The sequence below is a fragment of the Eurosta solidaginis genome, chromosome 4 (assembly GCF_040869045.1).
Source record: "Eurosta solidaginis isolate ZX-2024a chromosome 4, ASM4086904v1, whole genome shotgun sequence".
NCBI classification, from domain to species: domain Eukaryota; kingdom Metazoa; phylum Arthropoda; class Insecta; order Diptera; family Tephritidae; genus Eurosta; species Eurosta solidaginis.
In genome coordinates this window covers 245,662,800-245,684,379 of record NC_090322.1, presented here as the reverse complement: position 1 = coordinate 245,684,379, position 21,580 = coordinate 245,662,800, and the positions used below count along the sequence as shown (strand labels likewise).

At 32.8% G+C, this 21,580-nt stretch overlaps 1 protein-coding gene across 9 annotated transcripts in view; it reads left to right on the top strand.

The window, feature by feature from the left end:
- The window catches only part of Drak (Death-associated protein kinase related), a 458,585-nt gene that overhangs the window by 370,045 nt on the left and 66,960 nt on the right, over positions 1–21,580 (top strand). The window lies entirely within an intron of this gene.

The following is a 21,580-nucleotide window of genomic DNA, read 5'->3' as shown; positions in this document are numbered from 1 at the left end:
CACAGGCCGACAAAATTTAACCAACATTCAGACCCAGAAACCAGACTATATATTTCCGAAGGTTTATGATGCGTTGAATCCAAATCTGGCCTCAGAATTGCTCTATCAGCTCTGGTTTTCGAGATACCAAAAGTGCAAAAAACACCGTTTTTGACTATTTTTGAGGTTATGTAGCCTTACAGATGTTTTCTTTCACCAAAATAATAGGCTGGCATCTTTAAGTACAAGTCTTCTTCTTTCAAATGGCGTTGAGTTTGCTCAAATATCATTTTTTTTCGCTGAGATATCGCATTTTGAAATTTTCATGTTTCTATATTTTCCTACACCTGAAAATCGATTGAGATAATATAGACATCATATAGTCGATTACTAATTTTCTTGAATTGAGTTTTATTTTTCTTAAAATATACGACTATCGCTGTTCCCAAGGTTAGGTGGGTTTGCCTGCTTGAGGTCTGGTAGGGGTGGTTTCTATGGGTTAGGGCTGTGTGCGACTTGGTACCCGAGGGTTAGATAGTGTAGGGGTGTGGTGAGTTAGCACACTTATGGTCTGAGACAAAATTTTAAGAAAAAATGCGATATCTCAGCGCAAAAATTTATATTTGAGCAAACTCAACGCCATTTGAAGGAGAAGACTTGTACTTAAAGATGCCAGCCTATTATTTTGAAGAAAGAAAACATCTGCAAGGCTACATAACCTCAAATATGGGCAAAAACGGTGTTTTTTGCACTTTTAGGTTAGGATATCTCGAAAATCAGAGCTGATAGAGCAATTTTGAGACCAGATTTCGATTCATCGCATCAAAATCCTTCCAAAATATATAGTCCGGTTTCTTGATCTGAGATGCTGTCGGCCTGTGTTATTAAACGGTGTTAAAGCTCATGAATTTCTTCAAATATAAATGAAAAAGAAAGTTTCAACAAAAAAGATCTTCCAACATTCAAAAAATATATGAAAATTAAAAAAAAATGTATTAAAAAAATTATTTTTATTTGAAAAATTTGTTTTCGTTTTCTGAAAAAAGTTTCAAAATTCTTAATTTTTTCCAAACATGAAAAAAAACGACTAAAACATATATATTAATGAAAATTAAAGATTGTTTTAAAAGGACGTAAAAAACATTTTTGAAGTTTTTTTTAAATAAATTCCTCAGTATTTACTAGCTGAAATAAAAAAATTTAAAAAACAATTTTTTTTTTGCATATAATAAATACTAAAAGTAAAAGTTTTAAAAATCGCTTATTTTTATATCTTGAAAAAAAAAAAACGCACAACAATATATTAATTTATTAGAATTCAAAAAAAATTTTTTTTTTATATTTGTTACTTGAATAAAAAAACATCTGGGACTATTTAGCATGCAAATCTCACACAAAAATATAAAAAAAGGTCGCTAAAATCGGATATGATTAACAAAAAAAAAACAAACGTTTTTATGTAAAAAATAGAATTCGTTTATTTTTCGTAAAAATTCGAAAAAAAACAGTTAAAAAAAAGCTTATTTAATAAATATGAAAGACTGCGAAGAAAAAAGGTTTATGGCACAATTTTAAGCTGCCCATTCGTCCGGAATATTTATAATACAAATTTCCGACATTTTTGTTTGTGTTTTTTATTTCTGTTCTTTGCTGTTTTACTTCATTATACATCAATCCAGACGATAAAAAAATGTTTCCCGCATGATTAGCCTCTTCCAAAACTTTATTTGCCAGGCACTGAAAGCTAACGTCCCGGATGATGGATTTTTATTGTATTTATATGCAATTGATCTATCAAAAGGTAAAATGAAATTTTAAAAATGGAACTTCAAACTCTGACTTTTTTCCGAGTTTCGCAAAACCCCGAATACATACTTTTTTCTCTTATTTTGTACATATGAATTTGTTCAAAAATGAAATTTTGCGGAAGAAAAAAATGTTTGTTTTTTAAAAAACGTTTTGTTAATTTCTTAGTTTTTACGAATAGCGATTTCCATTTTTTGTGTTTTTTTTTTTTAGAAAAATATGAATACGAAAAAATATTTCGTAGAAAAAAAATTGTTTGTTGGAAAAAAAAACGATTGAAGATATTTGAGTCATAATTTTTAAGTTTTGTAATTTCAAATGTTCAAGCGGCTTGCAGTGGAGTTCTTGCTTTAGCCCTCTTGCTGCTTTTAGCATGAAAAATTCCAAACAGATATAAAAAGAAGTAAAACATAAAACTAAATAAACACAGTAAGCTGTGAAACAAAACAAATTATTGAATCAACGGATTACTCATCGATGCGCGCTTGCCCGTGAGACGACAACGAGAAATGCAACGTCAAGATCACTTGGATGGCGACAAAATAAAATTCAAATACACAATAATAAGGCAAATGTACTGGCACCAGGAAGTTTATGTGTTTAGTTTAGTTTTTTTTATAAGTAAGACGGCGTCAAAGTCATAGAACCGATAATAAAATAAAAAATAAGTTAAAACAAGTAAAGGTGTCTTATATACTCAGCGTGAGCTTCAATTGTACATTTCATTTCAGATAAATTACTTTTCTACAAAACACGTGGCACCGCCCTTTTAAAAAAAATTGTCTCCACATTTCCTCTTACAATAAATCTTGATAAGGGAAATATCATTGATTTAAACCTATTTTTTGCTAAGTTATAGCTTATTATTCTAGCCTACGACCCTTTTAAACTTGTTAAAAGTGGGCGTGGTCCTTAACCGATTTCGTGAATTTTTGTTCAAAGCATTCCTTATAGTGAAGGCAACCTCTCTACCGAATTTTGTTACGTTAGGTTTAACGATTTTTGATTTATGATTAATAATATTTGTAAAATTGATTTTATCACAAGTGGACGGTGCCACGCCCATTTAAAAAAAATTTTGTATTTATCAAGACTCCCAATATCAGTCCACATGCCAAATTTCAACATTCTAGGTGCATTATTTACTCAATTATCAGGTTTTTTGTGTTTTCCACATTTTATATATATAAAAAGTGGGCGTGGTTATCATCCGATTCAATACCAATCTATTCTGGGTCCAGATAAGCTAGTGTACCAAATTTGTTGAAGATATCTTAATATTTACTCAACCTATCGTGCTAACGGACGGACGTACATGCCTCAACCAAATTTTTTTTTGATACTGATAATTATGATATATGGAAGTCTATATCTATCTCGATTCCTTTATACCTGTACAACCAACCGTTATCCAATCAAAGTTAATATACTCTGTGTGCAAAGCACGCCGAGTATAAAAATCAAGTGCAGTGAAAAAATTAGTTTTATGCTAAAAGCTGTTAGAACCCATAAATGTAAGTAAATGACCAATAATATGAGGGAGATGTACACTCAAAGAAAAAACCTTATTTCTAAAATGTTGATGTTGCTTTGCCCGTGGCGTGAACCCAGTATCTTCGGTGTGGTAGCGGAACACGCTACCATCCAACCACGGTGGCCGCCGAATAATCTGGTTTTATTTTAAGAACCATGTGTGCTCACTTCGAACACAAAATGTTCTAGAATTATTAAGATTTCTCGTTCAACTTCAAAACGTCTCTGGCTCTGTTTAACATTTTTGGTGCTCATTTTAAAACCCGTTCTTTATTTGAGGGAGATCAAGCTATGTTAGGAGAAAGTAAGTTTGTTGAGAACATAAATATTTTTAATAATAAAAAACATTATGAAAAAAATCATAAACCAAATAAAACTTACCTGTTTTTTTGGGGTTGCATTTCCCAGATTTGGAAGTTGTTAACCGTATTTGTATTTAAACTATTTCATAAAGAAGTTGAAAATAACCAATATATGAAAGAAAACATGAAGTGAACGAAAAATAGATTTTCGTACCGATATTGCCTATAGAACGGATTGTGATAGTTAAAGAACAAGTATTCTGTTTTAAATCACGGCGAGGTAAAAAAAAAGAAAATATAAAAAGGAAAAAGCTTCTAAAACTTTCAAAGTTCCGTGAGTTTCGAACCCTTGCACCTTCGATCAGAATCTCAACATCATAGGCTACTACGACTGCTAAGCATTGTGTGCCAAATGCTGTATATGCATACGAATTGTACCGTTGTTGTTTTACGAAGCCCTGGTATGTAATGAAGAAAATGTTTCGTTTTTGAAAACAAAAAAGTTAGAACACGAAAAGCTAAAATTTGAGTTCGGTGCTGCTCGATTTCAGAGCGCTATTTTTCTCTGAGTGTACACGCTCAAATATCGAACTCATACATAGTTATAGGAATGCACATACAAAACAAATGGATCAATAATCACGCAAAGAGTGGGGAGTAAATGATATTTGCCTTGTAAGTTTACTTTTACGATCCCCCTTTGGTGTTGATGTCTTGCTTTGTTTTGGTGTTGGTAGTTCTTTCACAGCGTGTCTGATGCTTTCAACATGACTCACCTTTATTGTTGATAGTTGCGCCACGCAACACAAAAATAAAACCAAAAACATAAATTACAAAAAAGAAAATTCTTCAGCATTTGCATTCCAAGAAGTTAAATGCGCAGAAAACTTGAGTTGCTTTTACTCAATCGAGCGTGTAAATTATAAAAAAAAGAATTGAATTGCAAATGAAGGACAAAGGGTTTCAAAAAATATGTGCTCTGTAAAACGGCGAGCTCGAGAAGTTCTCACCAAGATGGCAATTGTGATTACCCCTGCTGTCACAGAAGGTCACAGTGATTTCATTAAAGCTCTAGTCAACACTACGCCACGCGGATGGACGAATATGGATCCAAAATTAGCAGTTAGCCAATAAGCTAAAAGAATATACTAGCGATATATAAAAGCAGGCGGTACCACGCCCCTGACAACAGTTACTAACCTACCCTAATACACTGAAAGAAATGGCGCTAGTGAAATCAAAAAAATTGTTTGTTGTTCTCTGTTGAACAGATAATTCATCTGAGTTTTTTGTCAAAGGAACAAATTTGTTTAGTCATTCCAACAAAAGAGAAACTGTTGGCCTAAAGTTAACAGTATTCTATAGAAATGACATATTGTCAATCAATCTGACAGATTTTTCTGTTAAAATCACAGATTTCATTGGTAACTTCAACAGCGAACTACTGTTAATATTATGCGAATACATCAGCAAACTTAAAAGAGAAACTTACGCTCACAACTTTTTTCTTATTACCTGAGTGCTGCAGCCTTCACTACTTTTCTAAACTGTTATTTTAACAGTTTTTATTCGGATGACAGTAATAATCGATTCAAAACCAACAATTTCTGCTAAGTTAATTTAACAGCTATTTGCTATGAATAAAAATGGACAGAAGCTTTGGTTGTATTGACCCGTAATCCAGTTGATTTTACCAGCTTTTTTCATTCAGTATAACAGTTGAAATCTGGATCGAGATCTTAACAATGTTAGAAACGTTAGCTGTGCCTCCGACTTTCTACCTTTCTCTACCCTTGAACCTGTTGTTAAAAGCGGTATAACTCTATGTAAAGAATGATAGACGAATGATTTCGGCGCTAAATCGGAATAATTTTGGGTCTGTCTCTGGATTGTTTTCGTTATCATTCCTGGGCTAAATCATAACAATTTCAGGGCTGTTTCGGACAGATTCTATCGGAATCTTTTTCAGGACCATTTCGGGACTATTTAAGAATAATTCCGTGACAATCTCCTTGGGCTCATCTTGGCGCTGTTTCGGAATTGTTAAGATAATTTTGAAATTATTTCGCAACGTTTTCTTGCCTTCTCAATCAATCTTCCGATTATTTCGAAATTATTTACGGGGCTGTTTCAGGATAATTTCAAGACCATCTGTTAGTTGTTTCAGGAAAATTCGCATGTATCGGGTTTATTTTGGTAGTATTTCTGTTCCATTTGCCGTCTATTTCGGCATCAAATCGGGCTAATCTTCTGATTATCTCAAAATTATTTTACGGGCTGTTTCAGAATAATTTCAGGACCATCTGTTTGTTATTTGGGTATAATTTCGGGAAGGTGTTATGGATAATATCGGAACTATTTCGTAATCGTTTTGGGTTATTTCCTGGAGTTGATTGCAGTTTTATTCTGGCATGGTTTGTGAGAAAAAACTGATTGCTGGCCAAAAACTAATAACCAAGGGGAACAATATCATCACATAAGAAAGACTTCGCCAACGAATAACCAAAAAACGAACAAAAAATAACAACTGCAAAGAGTAAAAAAAAACTTTACTTTTTAATTTCATTTTATGAAAGACTGTCTTCACTATTTGTTCATTGCACCATCTTATCGATTATCATTTACCTACATATATATTTTTGTATTTCTTATTTTTTTTATTATTATTTTTTTTCCTACATGAAAGTGTGCCTTGTCAGCTGTTGTTTTTGTGTGACCGCAGTTGAAGCTGTGGATATAACCATACCAACCTTTTTACAAAATTTATTACTCACTAGTTTTAAAGTTATAAAAGCTTTAAAGCAAAACTTATGACAAAAAAAAACAAATTTGACATTAATCGCATGTGACCAACCAAGTGACGAGTCACTCACAACAAACTGTGACAAATTTTGACCTAAATATTTTTAAGGGCTTTCAAAAAAAAGGGCTGGAAAGCAAACCAACCAAAGTTGCGGTCAACATTAAGCGTTTGTCAACTCTTTTTTTTTTTTTTTATGTGCTTTCATCACCGTTTTCTTCAGCTGTGGGTGAAGGTCAAATAGCTTAAAGACATTTCGTCATGCCTTTTTTGTGTATGTCATTTTTACAGTTATGTGTGGAATGTAATGTGAAATGTTTCAATCAGCATTTTGAGGGAGTTTTGCATTTTTTGTTTTTGTGGTCACATAGTGTGAGGTAATTTATCATTTGATAGATGATAGAGCGTATACCGCTAATGTTATTATATAAGTGATGATAAATATACATATTTTTTTGTTTAATTGACCGTTATTACAAATGATGAAAGAGTGGACGTAACAGTCTTCGACCTTGCCATGCATGTAAAGCAGAGAGCATAAAAATAGCAGTGGTAAGTTTATTAAAATTTTGTGAAATACCCCCCTCCTTTTTCATTTTCCATATCTTAAGAAAAATTTTTATGAGTTTTGCATCTAAAACTATGCAAATTAATTTCGAACACGTTTTCGAAAAAAATCGAAAAATTTTCACGAATATTTTTATTTACATTCTTCTAAATTTTTTTTGAGTATGCAGTTTTGTAGCCCAATTAATTTTAGTTTAACAGAATACAAGTCATAAGTCTCGAAATTCGCAGTGATTTTTGAAAATGTTTTTTCCGAAGAGTGTTCCAGATTTTCTTCCATATAAAAAAAGTCACACCGTAAAAGGACTTAAGAAACAAGAATTTAAAGATCAATGCGAACTTTGAAAGTTGTGTAACTTGTGCTTTGTTAGACAAAATTTAATCGGACCTGCATACTCAAGAAAATCAAGAGTACTCGAAATAAAAATTTCGAAATTTTCGTAAGATTTTCTGGAATTTTCGAATTTGTTAAAAACGTTTTCGAAATTTGTTTGCATAGTTTCAGTTACAAAACTCATAGAATTTTTTCCTTAAATACCTAAAATAAAAAAGAAGAAATTAACTGACGAAGTTTGATAACAAATTCCGTTGGTATTTTTCTGTTCACTGCTATAGGTTGCTAAAAGTTTTTGGAAAATTTATTAGAAATTCTGTACAGGATAAAATATTTTCAAATTGAATATTTGTATAGGTCTTGGTATTTTTTTTTTGTTGTTTTATTTGGAGCTTTTCGGCCGGTTTATCTCAATAAAATCTACTTTTTTTTTTAATTTTTTTCATTCAACGGGACTGTTTTTATACTCAGTTGAGCAGAGCTCACAGAGTATATTAACTTTGATTGGATAACGGTTGGTTGTACAGGTATAAAGGAATCGAGATAGATATAGACTTCCATATATCAAAATCATCAGTATCGAAAAAAAATTTGATTAAGCCATGTCCGTCCGTCCGTCTGTCCGTTAACACGATAACTTGAGTAAATTTTGAGATATCTTGACGAAATTTGTTATGTAGGTTCCTGGGCGCTCATCTCAGATCGCTTTTTAAAATGAACGATATCGGACTATAACCACGCCCACTTTTTCGAAATCGAAAATTTCGAAAAATCGAAAAATTGCGATAATTCATTCCAAAATAGGGATAAAGCGATGAAACTTGGTAGGTTGGTTGTAGTTATGACGCACAATAGAAATCAAGTAAAATTTTGGACAATGGGCGTGGCACCGCCAACTTTTAAAAGAAGGAAATTTAGAAGTTTTGCAAGCTGTAATTTGGCAGTCGTTGAAGATATCATGATGAAATTTGGCAGGAACGTTACTCCTAGTACTATATGTATGCTTAATAAAAACTAGCAAAATCGGAGAACGACCACGCCCACTTTTAAAAAAAAATTTTTTTAAGTGAAATTTTTACAAAAAATTTAATATCTTTACAGTATATAAGTAAATTATGTCAACATTCAACTCCAGTAATGATATGGTGCAACAAAATACAAAAATAAAAGAAAATTTCAAAATGGGCGTGGCTCCACTCTTTTTCATTTGATTTGTCTAGGATACATTTAATGCCATAAGTCGAACAAAAATTTACCAATCCTTGTGAAATTTGGTACCGGCTTATATTCTAGGACGATAACTGTTTTCTGTGAAAAACGGCGAAATCGGTTGAAGCCACGCCCAGTTTTTATACACAGTCGACTGTCTGTCCTTCCGCTCGGCCATTAACACGATAACTTGAGCAAAAATCGAAATATCTTTACTAAACTCAGTTCACATAATTATCTGAACTCACTTTCTATTGGTATAAAAAACGGCCGAAATCTGACGCCCACTTTTTCGATATCGAAAATTACGAAAAATGAAAAAAGTGCCATAATTCTATACCGAATACGAAAAAAGGGTTGAAACATGGTAATTGGATTGGTTTATTGACGCAAAATATAACTTTAGAAAAAAACTTTGTAAAATAGGTGTGACTCCTACCATATTAAGTAGAAGAAAATGAAAAAGTTCTGCAGGGCGAAATCAAAAGCCCTTTGGAATCATGGCAGGAATACTGTTCGTGGTATTACATATATAAATAAATTAGCGGTACCCGACAGATGATGTTCTGGGTCACCCTGGTCCACATTATGGTCGATATCTCGAAAACGCCTTCACATATACAACCTACCACCACTCCCTTTTAAAATTTTTATTAATACCTTTAATTTGACACCCATATTGTACAAACAAATTCCAGAGTCACCCCTGGTCCACCTTTATGGCAATATCTCGAAAAGGCGTCCACCCATAGAACTAAGGCCCACTCCCTTTTAAAATACTCATTAAAACCTTTTATTTCGTACCCATATCGTACAAACAAATTCTAGAGTCAGCCCTGGTCCACCTTTATGGCGATATCTCGAAATGGCGTCCACCCATAGAACTAAGGCCCACTCCCTTTTAAAATACTCATTAACACCTTTCGTTGGATACCCATATTGTACAAACGCATTCTAGAGTCATCCCTGGTCCACCTTTATGGCAATATCTCGAAAAGGCGTCAACCCATAGAACTAAGGCCCACTCTCTTTTAAAACACTCATTAACACCTTTCGTTTGATACCCTTATTGTACAAACGCATTTTTGAATCACCCCTGGTCCACCTTTATAACGATATCCCGAAAAGGCGTCCACCTATATAACTAAGGCCCACTCCCTTTTAAAATACTCCTTAACACCTTTCATTTGATACCCATATCGTACAAACAAATTCCAGAGTCATCCCTGGTCCACCTTTGTGGCGATATCTCGAAAAGGTGTCCACCTATAGAACTATGGCCCACTCCCTCTTAAAATACTCTTTAATACCTGCCATTTGATACGCATGTCATACAAACACATTCCAGGGTTACCCTAGGTTCATTTTCCTACATGGTTTTCCCTTATTTTGTCTCCATAGCTCTCAACTGAGTATGTAATGTTCGGTTACACCCGAACTTAGCCTTCCTTACTTGCTTTTAATAATTTGGGAAAAATTTAAACAACGTGACATCAGGACGGACAAGGCGACAGCTGTTTCGATTATACCTTGTAAATCTCTTCAAAGCCTTTTCTGCCGGGAGTGGGAGTCGAACCCGCACTCCTACGATAGTTGAAATCGTTACAAACGCATTCAGCTACGTTATGCCTTATTTGTTGTAAAGTTTTTCCCCAATTGCTTTCTTTCGCATATATTATCTTCTGCACATCGGGGATTGCCCGTATTGTTTTAAATGTGTGAAAACATCTCTCTAGATTTAGTTACAGAAAAAGTCAATTTCCACGATTTCCTGGAAAAATTGTTCCGACATAGTTTTCTCAGAAGCATGACAAGTGTTCTGCAACATTTGCTGTCCAAAATTCAAGGGATGTAGCAGGGAGGTTCCATGAGAAAGTGTATCTTGGTGCGTAGATAATTTTTCTAACAAAACTGGAGATAGTGTGGATACAATTGTTGTAAAAACTGTCAATCAACCGAGAAATATTAAATTTATTCTTTAAATGCATTTCCAACACATTTTTCCTCTTAAAGTTAAGTGCTGACTAAACTATTTCAATTAGCTAGGAAAAGCTTGTTTTGATAAAACTGTAAAAAAATGTGTGATATAACACTCGAGTTATTAAAAAGAAATATACATAACTGGATTTACTCATCATTATTTAATGGAGGTGATGAAAATACCAAATTATATAAGTCCTATATTCTTAATATTAGATCTATCGAATAGTGTTAGCTTTGTCGCACCCGTGATAAAAAAATCAAAAGTTGTTTAAAATATATCCAACAATTCAGCTTTGATTTCTTTGACGTTCTTAAGGAATTATTCAACAATCACGTTTATGCCAGCCGTGACAAGTATGTAAAAACTGTTCTTAGAATGAGTCATAATCCCAAAAAAATATCTACTAATCACATCCATTAGAATTTATATTCAAAGCACCAAATCTTAGAAGTATGTTTTTTCATGGCCCTTGAACCTGAGTCAAAGCCTTAAACACCGAAAATTCTTAAAATTTTCCGTTATTGAATTTTTTTTGGCCCATAAAATGATCCCATGACGTGAACCATATTTTAAGCCTTTAAAATACTTTATTTACTATTAACATGTTCATTAAGCGTTTTCCAAGCGAAGATATCCCACCCGTGACACTTAATTTTACATTATAGCAATAAAATCTATTCAGAAAATTAATTATTTTTATTCTATTGGATTCTTTAAATGTTCGTTTATCTAAAAGTATTTAAATAAAACAAGCTACTTCCATATATTTGTAGTTTTTATAATTTGTAACATCACTAATGAATAGCGCCTCTTTTTTGTCCCACCCGTGACAATTATAAAACTTCTATTATTTGCATATATACTAAGATATTGTGAGATTTTTTAAATAACATTACTGATTCAATGTTAAGTGTCTCAACCTATCTATTAGGACCTCAAATCTTCAGTTGGTTTTATCAGAATCAGTCAACAAAGATGAAATATTGCGCACAAATGTTCCACCTGAGACGATGAAACATCCCAGTGTACTTAGATCCAAACCTTTCCCAAGCAAAAAACTTAGTTGAATGCGTCTTAATGTTAAAACAACTAAAAAAAATAGTTTCTATTACGCTGAACGATGATTGATCAAAGTTCAAAAAATCATTAGGCAACAAAAAATTTAAAAAATTCTATTAAAAACTAAAAACGCAAATAAAAATTCACCATAAAATAAAAAAAAGATAGCCGACAGCTTAGCGAACCATATGGAGTAGGAAACATAAACAAATAAAAAAAGTTGAAACTGGCTAAAAAGTAATAACAAAGTAAGCTTAAAAAACAACATACTGTACAGTTTCATTAAAAAAAAAAAGAATTTACGAGCGCATAAATAAATGACTATTAAACGTAATTTAACTTGTTTTGACTTTGTAGCGACTGTGAGGGAGCATGAAAAAATATCCGCGCATACAGATTTGATGGGCATGAGAATTCGAAAGATTTTTTAACTTTATTAACATCTCGTCAATGTCGGTTAATGAGCTCTACGGAATATTCAGTGCGTAAATGAATGTTAAACAATTAACAACAAACGACAATAAATAAAGCATTGAAGTGTGAGAAAACCGCGTACCAAAAATATTCCTTAAGGCTCACCTTTGTACACTGAAAGAAACAATCTACTGCACCACGAATCAATTCAACCGAAATTTCTATCCACGTTTCTGTTGGTTTAGCTGTTGAATCAACTTCGCAAAAATTGTTAATTCTGAGTTGACCGTTTCAACATTCAAATCTATGTTAACTTTACATTTATTACTTGCAACTGGTCGTTAGAACAAAGTAATTAGCGTCGTAAGAGTAAATATCTCTTTAATATTAGCCTATGTATATTCGTAATATTTACAGTTTTTCGCTGTAGAAATTACCAATAAAATCAGTTCCTTTAACAGAGAAATCAGTAAGGTTGATTGTGAATCTGTAAATTTGACAGAACAGGTCAACAGTTGCATTTCTGTTGCAATAAATACACACATTTATTCTCTTGAGAAAAACACGGTTGCATTAACCATAAAACAATTTTACTGAATGCTTGTTAATTCAAGAACAACATTAAAAATTAGAATTCGGAGACGAATTTAAAAACGTAAAAAATATTTTAAGAAAAACTAAATTGGCGCGTAGGTACCTACTTACCTTGGAATGCCAACCTTGTATTTCCCAAGTAGTAGACCAGGGATCGATCTTTTCGAAAAAAATCATTTATAGATAATAAACAAGAGGTTGGGGTAGAAGAAAGTTAGAAAGTGGAATATAGAAAACGGAAGAGGAAGAAGCGGGAGGTGATTGAGATAATAAGGAAAGTGTAAGAAAAAGAGAGAGAGATGAAATGGATGAAAAAGATGAGATAAAAAGATTATGGGGAAGGCAGTGGTGAGAAAAGTGAAGAGAAACCTAAAAAGAAGCAAGGGAAAGAAAATTCTTGAAATTCTTTTAAAATTATGCAGTTTGGCATTAACCACGTATCGGTAATTGAAAAAAAATATCGATGAAAACAAACTAAATAGCGTGAGTATTGCATGCACAAAAGGAAGATACCAAGTGAATCAAGGAGCTTAAAATCAGGACCGTAACTTTTCGCACAAACTGAACATCACCTCGGCTTTGGCGAGGTTTTTTCGGTGTTTTCACGCTAAAAACCTCTTTTAAAAAAAAAAAGTACAATTAATTTGTATACGCAGACACGGGGGATGACTGGTTTAACCAGTGCTGTGCAGCTTATCCGTTATAAAACCTTTCCTCTACTATTTTTAATGTTACCAGTCCCCTGACTTGGCGGCCACCGCGGTGTGATGGTAGCGTGCTCCGTCTACCACACTGTTGCCCTGAGTTCGCACCCCGGGCAAAGCAACATCAAAATTTTAGAAATAAAGTTTTTAAATTAGAAGAAAATTTTTCTAAGCGGGGTCGCCCCTCGGCAGTGTTTGGCAAGGGCTCCGGGTGTATTTCTGCCATGAAAAGCTCTCAGTCAAAACTCATCTGCCTTGCAGATGCCGTTCAGTCTGCATAAAACATGTAGGTCCCGTCCGGCCAATTTGTAGGGAAAATCAAGAGGAGCACGACGCAAATTGGAAGAGAAGCTCGGCCTTAGATCTCTTCGGAGGTTATCGCGCCTTACATTTACTTGATCTGTCTTGTGACGCCCCATTGTCCCCTGACTTGAAAATGGTATCTTCACAACGTTGTTTTGGTAAATACTTCTTAACTACGGTGCCTGCCTGGAGCCCGAGCAGGCGCACAATCGCCGTCAGTTATCTTGAAATTGAAAAGACCGTTTTCCTACTTAAAAACTTACATGCAGATTATAGCTAAAATTTTATGTGCTTATCATTCACAAATGTGCCAACCATTTCCGTCTTAAGTGCCACCAATACATTTTTCACAATTGATTCACAATTGATTTCACATTTATATTCACAATTGACCGTTGTTTGCTTGTTTTTGTGTCAATGAAATGTGTAAATGTTACTCAAACGTCACCTACGCACCAAAAATGGTTTGCAAATTACGCTGCCTTCACTAATTGCTTTCGAATTTGGCAACAGTTAACGAAAAACACAAAAGCTTCATTCAATAGCAGCTCTGTTTGAAATTTTAAATTGATTTTTCGTTTCTACATATTGAAATCAAATTTAAAAAACAGTCAAAATTGGTTATACATAAAAGTAGGCACTTGAGTGACCGCTTCCAACGCCACCGCATTCACATCACCAAAAAATGTCATTGGGTACAAACCTTTTTTGGTGATCCTCGCAAAAAATTTAAGTGGCAAAAAATAATAGCTGCTTGTATTTGGTAGCACTGAAGTGGTGTTAACTGATTTTAAAAAATTGTATTGTATTTAAATTGTTTGTCTGCGTTGCTGCCTTTTGTGTTTGTTTAATGTATCTCAGAGACTGATTGATTTGGAGATGATTAAATAATTTTTTTTAAATAAATATTTTTAAAGTTAATTTTATTTTGGTTTTGGTTTTTAATGCTCTGTTTTCACTTTGATTAAAAGATGAAAAAAATTTTTATACGATCGTATGTGCATTCTTCTCATTGATACGAGTATTTCATTAAATAAATTCTTCTTACACAACATGCGAACATTATTTGAAATTTTTAACGAGATTTCTTTTAGTTTCAATTGCTTTTGCAGTGCCTTTAAGCTTTTTTAAGTGAATCAAATCAACAAAAACGCTTACTTCTGCAGTGTAAATAAAGTAAAAGAGACGTTTACATTAGGGTGTACCTTTTTTATATAAGGGATCTTTTTTTTAACTTTTTTATGTATGTATATAAAAACTAAATTTAAAAAACAAGTTTATAAAAATCCATAATATCCCAGATGCAAAAATTGCTTTTTGTTTAGTTCATTCGATTTTGTCCAAAAGTTCTATTTCAAGAAAAAATCAATTGTGCTCATATGCTTGTTCTAAACAAATTTTTATAGAAAAAATGCTTTTTGCTTGGTTCATATGAACAATACAAAAAATTAACATATTTCAAGTAAAAAGACTACATTGAAAAACAAAAAAAATATTTTTATTTAAAAATAATATATTTCTTAGATTTTTTCAAATGCTTTTCATTGTTCTGAGAAAACTTTCTTAGAAAAGAACTAATATGAATTTGTACCAAAATCTATTTTGGAAAAAAAATTTTTTTATTTTTTTTATGTTTGCTCTGCAACTTGGTTTAGGAAATAAAATTTCATTGAGAAAAGAAACAAAACAAAATAAATATTTTTATTTTTTATAAAGAACACTTCCTTAAAGTCAAATGATATGTTGCCATCGTTTAACATAGTGCATACGACAACGTCGTTTCGTAATGAAGGCTAAGTTCGGGTGAAACCGAACATTACATACTCAGCTGCCAAATTACATCTTCTTTTAAAAGTGGGAGGTGCCACGCCCACTGTCCAAAATTTTATTAATTTTCTATTCTGCGTCGACTCACCTACCAAATTTCACCGATTTATCCGTCTTTGGTAATGAATTATCGCACTTTTTCGGTTTTTCGAAATTTTCGACATCGAAAAAGTGGGCGTGGTTATAGTCCGATTTCGTTCATTTTAAATAGCGATCTGAGATGAGTGCCCAGGAAATTACATACCAAATTTCATTAACATACCTCAAAATTTACTCAAATTATCGTGTTTACGGACGGACGGACATGGCTAAATGAATTTCTTTTTTCGTCCAGATCATTTTTATATATAGAAATCTATATCTCGATTAGTTTATGCCGTTACGGGGTATCGTTATGCGAACAAAATTAATATACTCTGTGAGCTCTGCTCAGCTATAATGAGGCCCTTAGATTTTTTCCGAATTTATTTATTTATTTATTTTGTAAACCTTCGCCCAATAATTTAAAATTATAGACTAGGTAGGAGCTATGGCTGCCAGGGCCTTAAGCTCGATCGATAACAAATAAATACTATTATTAATATTTTTATAATTAGATTTGTTCTTTTTAACATAATGTATGTTTCTAGTATACAGGAAGTTTCAAATTATATTGTTGAATAGAGTTTTGTTAGTTTCCGAATGTTTTTATTGCATTCATCTGAGTTTGTGGTAAATTTTGGTTTAAGAAACACAAATTTTAATGGAAACAAAAAACAGAATAAAGAGACAAAATTTAAATTTTTTTGAATGCTTCTTATTTTGTTCGCATAAAATTTGTTCAACATAAAAAAAAATAAAAAGTTTACCTTGAGAAGAAAAAAAATATTTTTCTTTATTAAAATTCTTAAAGATTAATTCTTAATATAAATTTGTTCCACAATTCTTTAAAGGAAAAAATTAAAGCTATTTTTTAAACATATCATTAATTTAAAGATGTTTCCGAACAACAAAGGTTTAAAAAAAAATATTATGAAAAAGATTTCATTCCTAAAAAAAATTAGATTTTTGCTAAAAAAACACTTAATTAATTATTATATTTTTTCCAAATGCTTTTTATTGCGTTTTTATGAATTTATTCAAAGTATTTTTAGAGATAAAAATTTTAATTTAGCGTAAGAAGCAACAAAAAAATTAATTTTTAAAATTCTTAATAATATAAATTTTCTTAAACAAATCAATAATTCTTGGATTTTTCCCGAACGTTTTTTATTACTTGCATATATATTTGATTTTTAAGACAGAATTTGTTTAAGAAGGAAGTGTTCATTTCAAAAAAAAAGACACAAAAAAATATTTTGAACTGTTTGAAATCATATAACTCATTCTTTGATTTTTTTAACATGCGTTTTATTGCGTGCATATTAATTTTTTCCAAAATTAGTTTAAGGAAAAATTTTCAATTTGAAGAAAAACTTTTTTATATTTAAAAACGTTATATTTATTCTTTGTTTTTTTCGAAGTTTTTTAGTGTGTTCATTTGAAAAAATTAACAAAAAAATTCATTCAGTAAAAAACAAAAACCTTTTTATAATTGATATTAGAGAAAAATTGTAAGTTTACAAACGGCGATGGTTACTAGGACATGTTTCTGAATTTCACTTCTTCATCAGCTAGATTTTCGGGAGCTGAGCGTTGAACTCGAATCTCCAACATTCATATCAGTGCAAGCCTTTATTTTCCAAAAGCGCGCCTAAAAATCATATCCACACCATTAGGAATAAACTACATACAGAGTGTATGTGCCTACATGGTGATCAAAAAGGAATATAAACAAAAAGGCAACTCCTAGAGACCAATTGTACAGCGAACAACGGGACATTCATATGGCTTAGCAGCTAAAAAGGATATGAATGTTGGAGATTCGAGTTCAACGCTCAGCTCCCGAAAAGCTAGCTGATGAAGAAGTGAAATTCAGAAACATGTTCTAGTAACCATCGCCGTTTGTAAACTTACAATTTTTCTCTAATATCAATTACAAAAACCATTGTATAAAGCAATATGAGCAAATCTCGCTAATTAAATACATATAAAAACCTTTTTATTTTAAAAAACCTTTTTAATAACATTTAGATTTTTTTTTCGAATTTCCAAATTTGTGACGATTTATATAGACTTTTGACAATTTTCGTGAATCAGCTGATTTTCAAGCATTATGGTGAATATTTTCCCCCACGCTATACATGAACATCTCCTGTGTGAGCCTTGCTTTATAGCACACCCTAATGTACAGCCATACTTGCTTATGTACATTGCTCCCGCGCAAATTGACACACATTGACTTGCGCAAACAATAACAACAATAATATATGCAAGGTAAAGAGAGATAGGCCGGAAGGTAAGCAAATAAAAAGTCGTCGCACAACAACAATGCAATGCAATGTAAAATATTACAAAATTTACACAATAACACACATATGGATGCATTTCTTACAAATGTGTTACTTCAATTTTAACCATAAGCCAACATTCTCGCATTGACATACACAAAAGCATTGAAAAGAGAAAAGCTCGTTAAGATTGCATAACGCAAAAATGACTTCCTGGTACTTTATTTGCATTCATACTGCTTAGGGAATATACACACAAACACACATTTAGACTACTAATGCATGCAAATGTTTACAACATAACTGACAACACACGCACACACTTACCCCATTTGCATTTACTGCATAGTACCAGTGACTTTGTTTGGTTATTCATTCTGAATTTGCTGCCGCATGAACTTACATAAATGAATGCCTGGATAGATTATTGAAAGACTGACTACAGAAATGACCGGCGAGGTGAATGCATTATAACCAGGGATTGTAAGTCACTGTTAATAAAAGTCTCCAAAAATAAGTATTATTCCACAAAAACTGTAAATTTTTTTATCGAAATAAAAAAATTTAAATAAAAACTGTTTTTTTTTTTTTCGAACGTAATAAAAACAAAAAAAATAAGTGTACCTTTCAGAATGAAATAAGAGCCCCGAAAAAATAATTTATAAAAAATCGCGATTTTTGTAATATCAAGTAAGGACGGGACTGTCTTCGGCTGTGCCAAAGACTTCATACATTTCATGAATGGGCTGAACAATAATCTTATCGCATTCGTAATATCCAAATAATCGGCTGTATATAATAGTGAACAGAAGTACATACATAAGCGATTTTTAAGATAAATATGTATAAAATAAAAAAATAGGTAGGTACTTTATGTGAGGATGCAAAGTTTCACGTTTTTTGTAGTCTGCATGTAAAAACTATGACTATGAATCACTTATTTCAACAATATAAGACGTAAGCGTAAGTATTGGATGAAATTTGAAGCTGCTAGCCGTAAAAAAGGGGCAAAAATGACAGTTAATATGGGGTATATAATATATGTATATACCACCGATCTCTGTGATTTTTTCAGACAACAATATATGATATATGTAAGCATTTTGTGAAATTTGAAGCCTCTAGCTCTTAAAATGGGCCAGTAATTACGAAAAGTTTGTTATTTGAACAATCGGTTGTGGTGGATATATGCTATATATACGCCCGATCTCATTTTTTCAGACAACAATATTTGCAATATACGAAAGCATGTGGTAGGAAGATATGACAAAATCCTCTTTTTCTGAAAAATCAGTTGTATGGAGGATATATGCTATAGTGGTCCGATCCGGCCGGTTCCGACAAATGTCTCATCGGACACCTAAATACACCCGCTGACCAAATTTTATCAAGATATCTCAAAAATTGAGGGACTAGTTTGCATACAAACAGACAGACGGGCATGGCTAAATTAACTCAGCTCTTCATCCTGATTATATCGGTAGACTAAATGGTGGATCTATCTTATTTTCTTTTAAGGACTCACAATTTTGGGATTCGTGCCGAAGTTAGTACATATACCATTTCATTTTCATGAAAGGTATAACAAGTTCAACTGCTCCGATGCCTTATTACAACGATACATGCAAATCATATGGATGATGTTAAAAAAGCCACTGCTGTTCTCGTAAGGTGTCAAGACGTTAAGAGAACGTTGTCATCATTGTCGTTGTCAACGACGGCATCTTCATACTTTTACAGACATACATACATAAAGAACGTAGAATAGGATATGTTATATAATCATGGATAGCTTGACTTAGTAGTGAAGTGAAGTGTGCTTAAGAGGCATACGCGCACTCTCTTGAGTCAAGTGGGCTTAGTACGACACACAAGTCGAGTGCAAGTATGTGCCAAATTGTCGTCTGCCTGTTGTTCAGCGTTTGTGTTATGATTCGTATGAATATGTCTACATCGCTTTCTGCTTAAATTAAAATAGTTGATAAAGCATAAATACATTAAAAAAAAACAAGGTGTAAACAAGCATAATCAGCTTGAGAGTTACATATCTTACAACGAGGCTGAGGTCAATGTTTGCTGTCATATTTTAAGGTGAAGATATGTTTGTTTACATTAAATTAATAAAGGAGTTTTTTAATTTGATATACAGCAGTTAAAAAAGAAATAGCAGTGAGTATTTTTTTTTACATTCAATTTAATTCTTCCTTTTTTAATTTCAATATGTTAAGAAAAACTTTGAGTTTTGTAAAAAGGTTTTCGGAGAAAATCGAAAATTCCAGAAAATTTTACGAAAATATCGAACATTTTATTTGGAAGAAAATCTGAAATACCATATGGAATACAAAAGTCAATGCGAACTTTTTTAGACTAGAATTCATTGGGCTACAAAACTGCATACTCGAAAAATTCAGTAAACTCTAAATAAAGAATTCGAAACTTTCGTAAAATTTTTTCGAGTGTTGAAAATATTTCGATAAAGTTTTCGAGCTTGGTTTGCATAGTTTCAGTTCACTTCTTAAAATATCGAAAATAAAAAGAAATTTAAAAAAGTTGACCGCCGGTCGAAGCTTGTACTTGTCATTCTAAATTGATAAGCCGATTTCATAAACTATCATTACTTTTAACCCATTCTTACTTATATTCGACAAGGATAATGGGTCACTTCGTCCCCTCTGGTAGAATTCCTGAGATTCCGAAATCTTATCCAAAGTTCTGGCCTTATCGTAGTGATCTTTTGAGACAACTAAAACTGCAAGACACCCTAGTAAATTTGTTATATTCGGAGAGCAGACGGATTGTAGACGAATAAAAGTTAGGTAAATGGCAGGAGTATCTCAGGAAGTTCAACCTCTGGTAAATGGTGAAGGCATTGTAAAATTCGGCAAAGCATATCGACAAGATAATAGCGTTTTGCTGTATTGCCAAAAAAATAAAGGTATGTTCGTAGTGGTAGACATATGTAGCTCGGTCATAGTTTCAACCGCATAGACGTAACGTAGACATATTTGAGCTTGTTAGCGCAGAAGCGTGTTTTCTTACACACATCTTGTCGTAATGTCAAAGTAGCGTATTACCGTAAAAGATCATAAATTTATTCTTAGTCGTAGACAAAACTATAGTCGCAGTTGTAAGCATAAAGGTGTAGCGTTAAAACATTTGAGATGTTTAGCATAGAAACGTATTAGCGGTCAGAGGGCTTGTCGTGATTTAGTGAAAACGTACTACCGTAAAAGCGTAAAAGCGTGCATACTATCGTATTAAGATACGTGCGTATTAACGCAAGCGTGTTTGCGTACCATCGGAATATGAAAAACGCGTGTTGGCGTATCAGGGCATTATACCCTTGTAAGAGCCAATTAACGTGCAAGAGTTCTGTCGCAATAATGTCTTACCGCAAGAGCGTATCATGACATATGTAGATATATTCGTAATCGTGGACAAAGCGTATGCGTATAGGCGTACGTAGAAACATTTACGAGTAGTTGTGTGCTAGCATGTTAGCTTTCTCTAACCTTCATGTACTCCTACTTAGCCGCAGCACAATTCAATAGTCCGCAGGAGTATATTACGGAAGAGGAACGCACTCTCCCTAGGGAAACTTCGATCTGGGTAGTGTAACAGGTTAAACTCTTATCTGTACAAAATCAACCCCGACATACTAAATGTATGTCCTGCTTGCAATGTGTTCCACATGACACCAACCATCTCTGCAATTGTAATGGGGAATCAACGCCTCTAATACCCCTCTCATTATGGTCCACCCCTGTTGAAAGAGCAATTTTCCTTAGATTCCCAT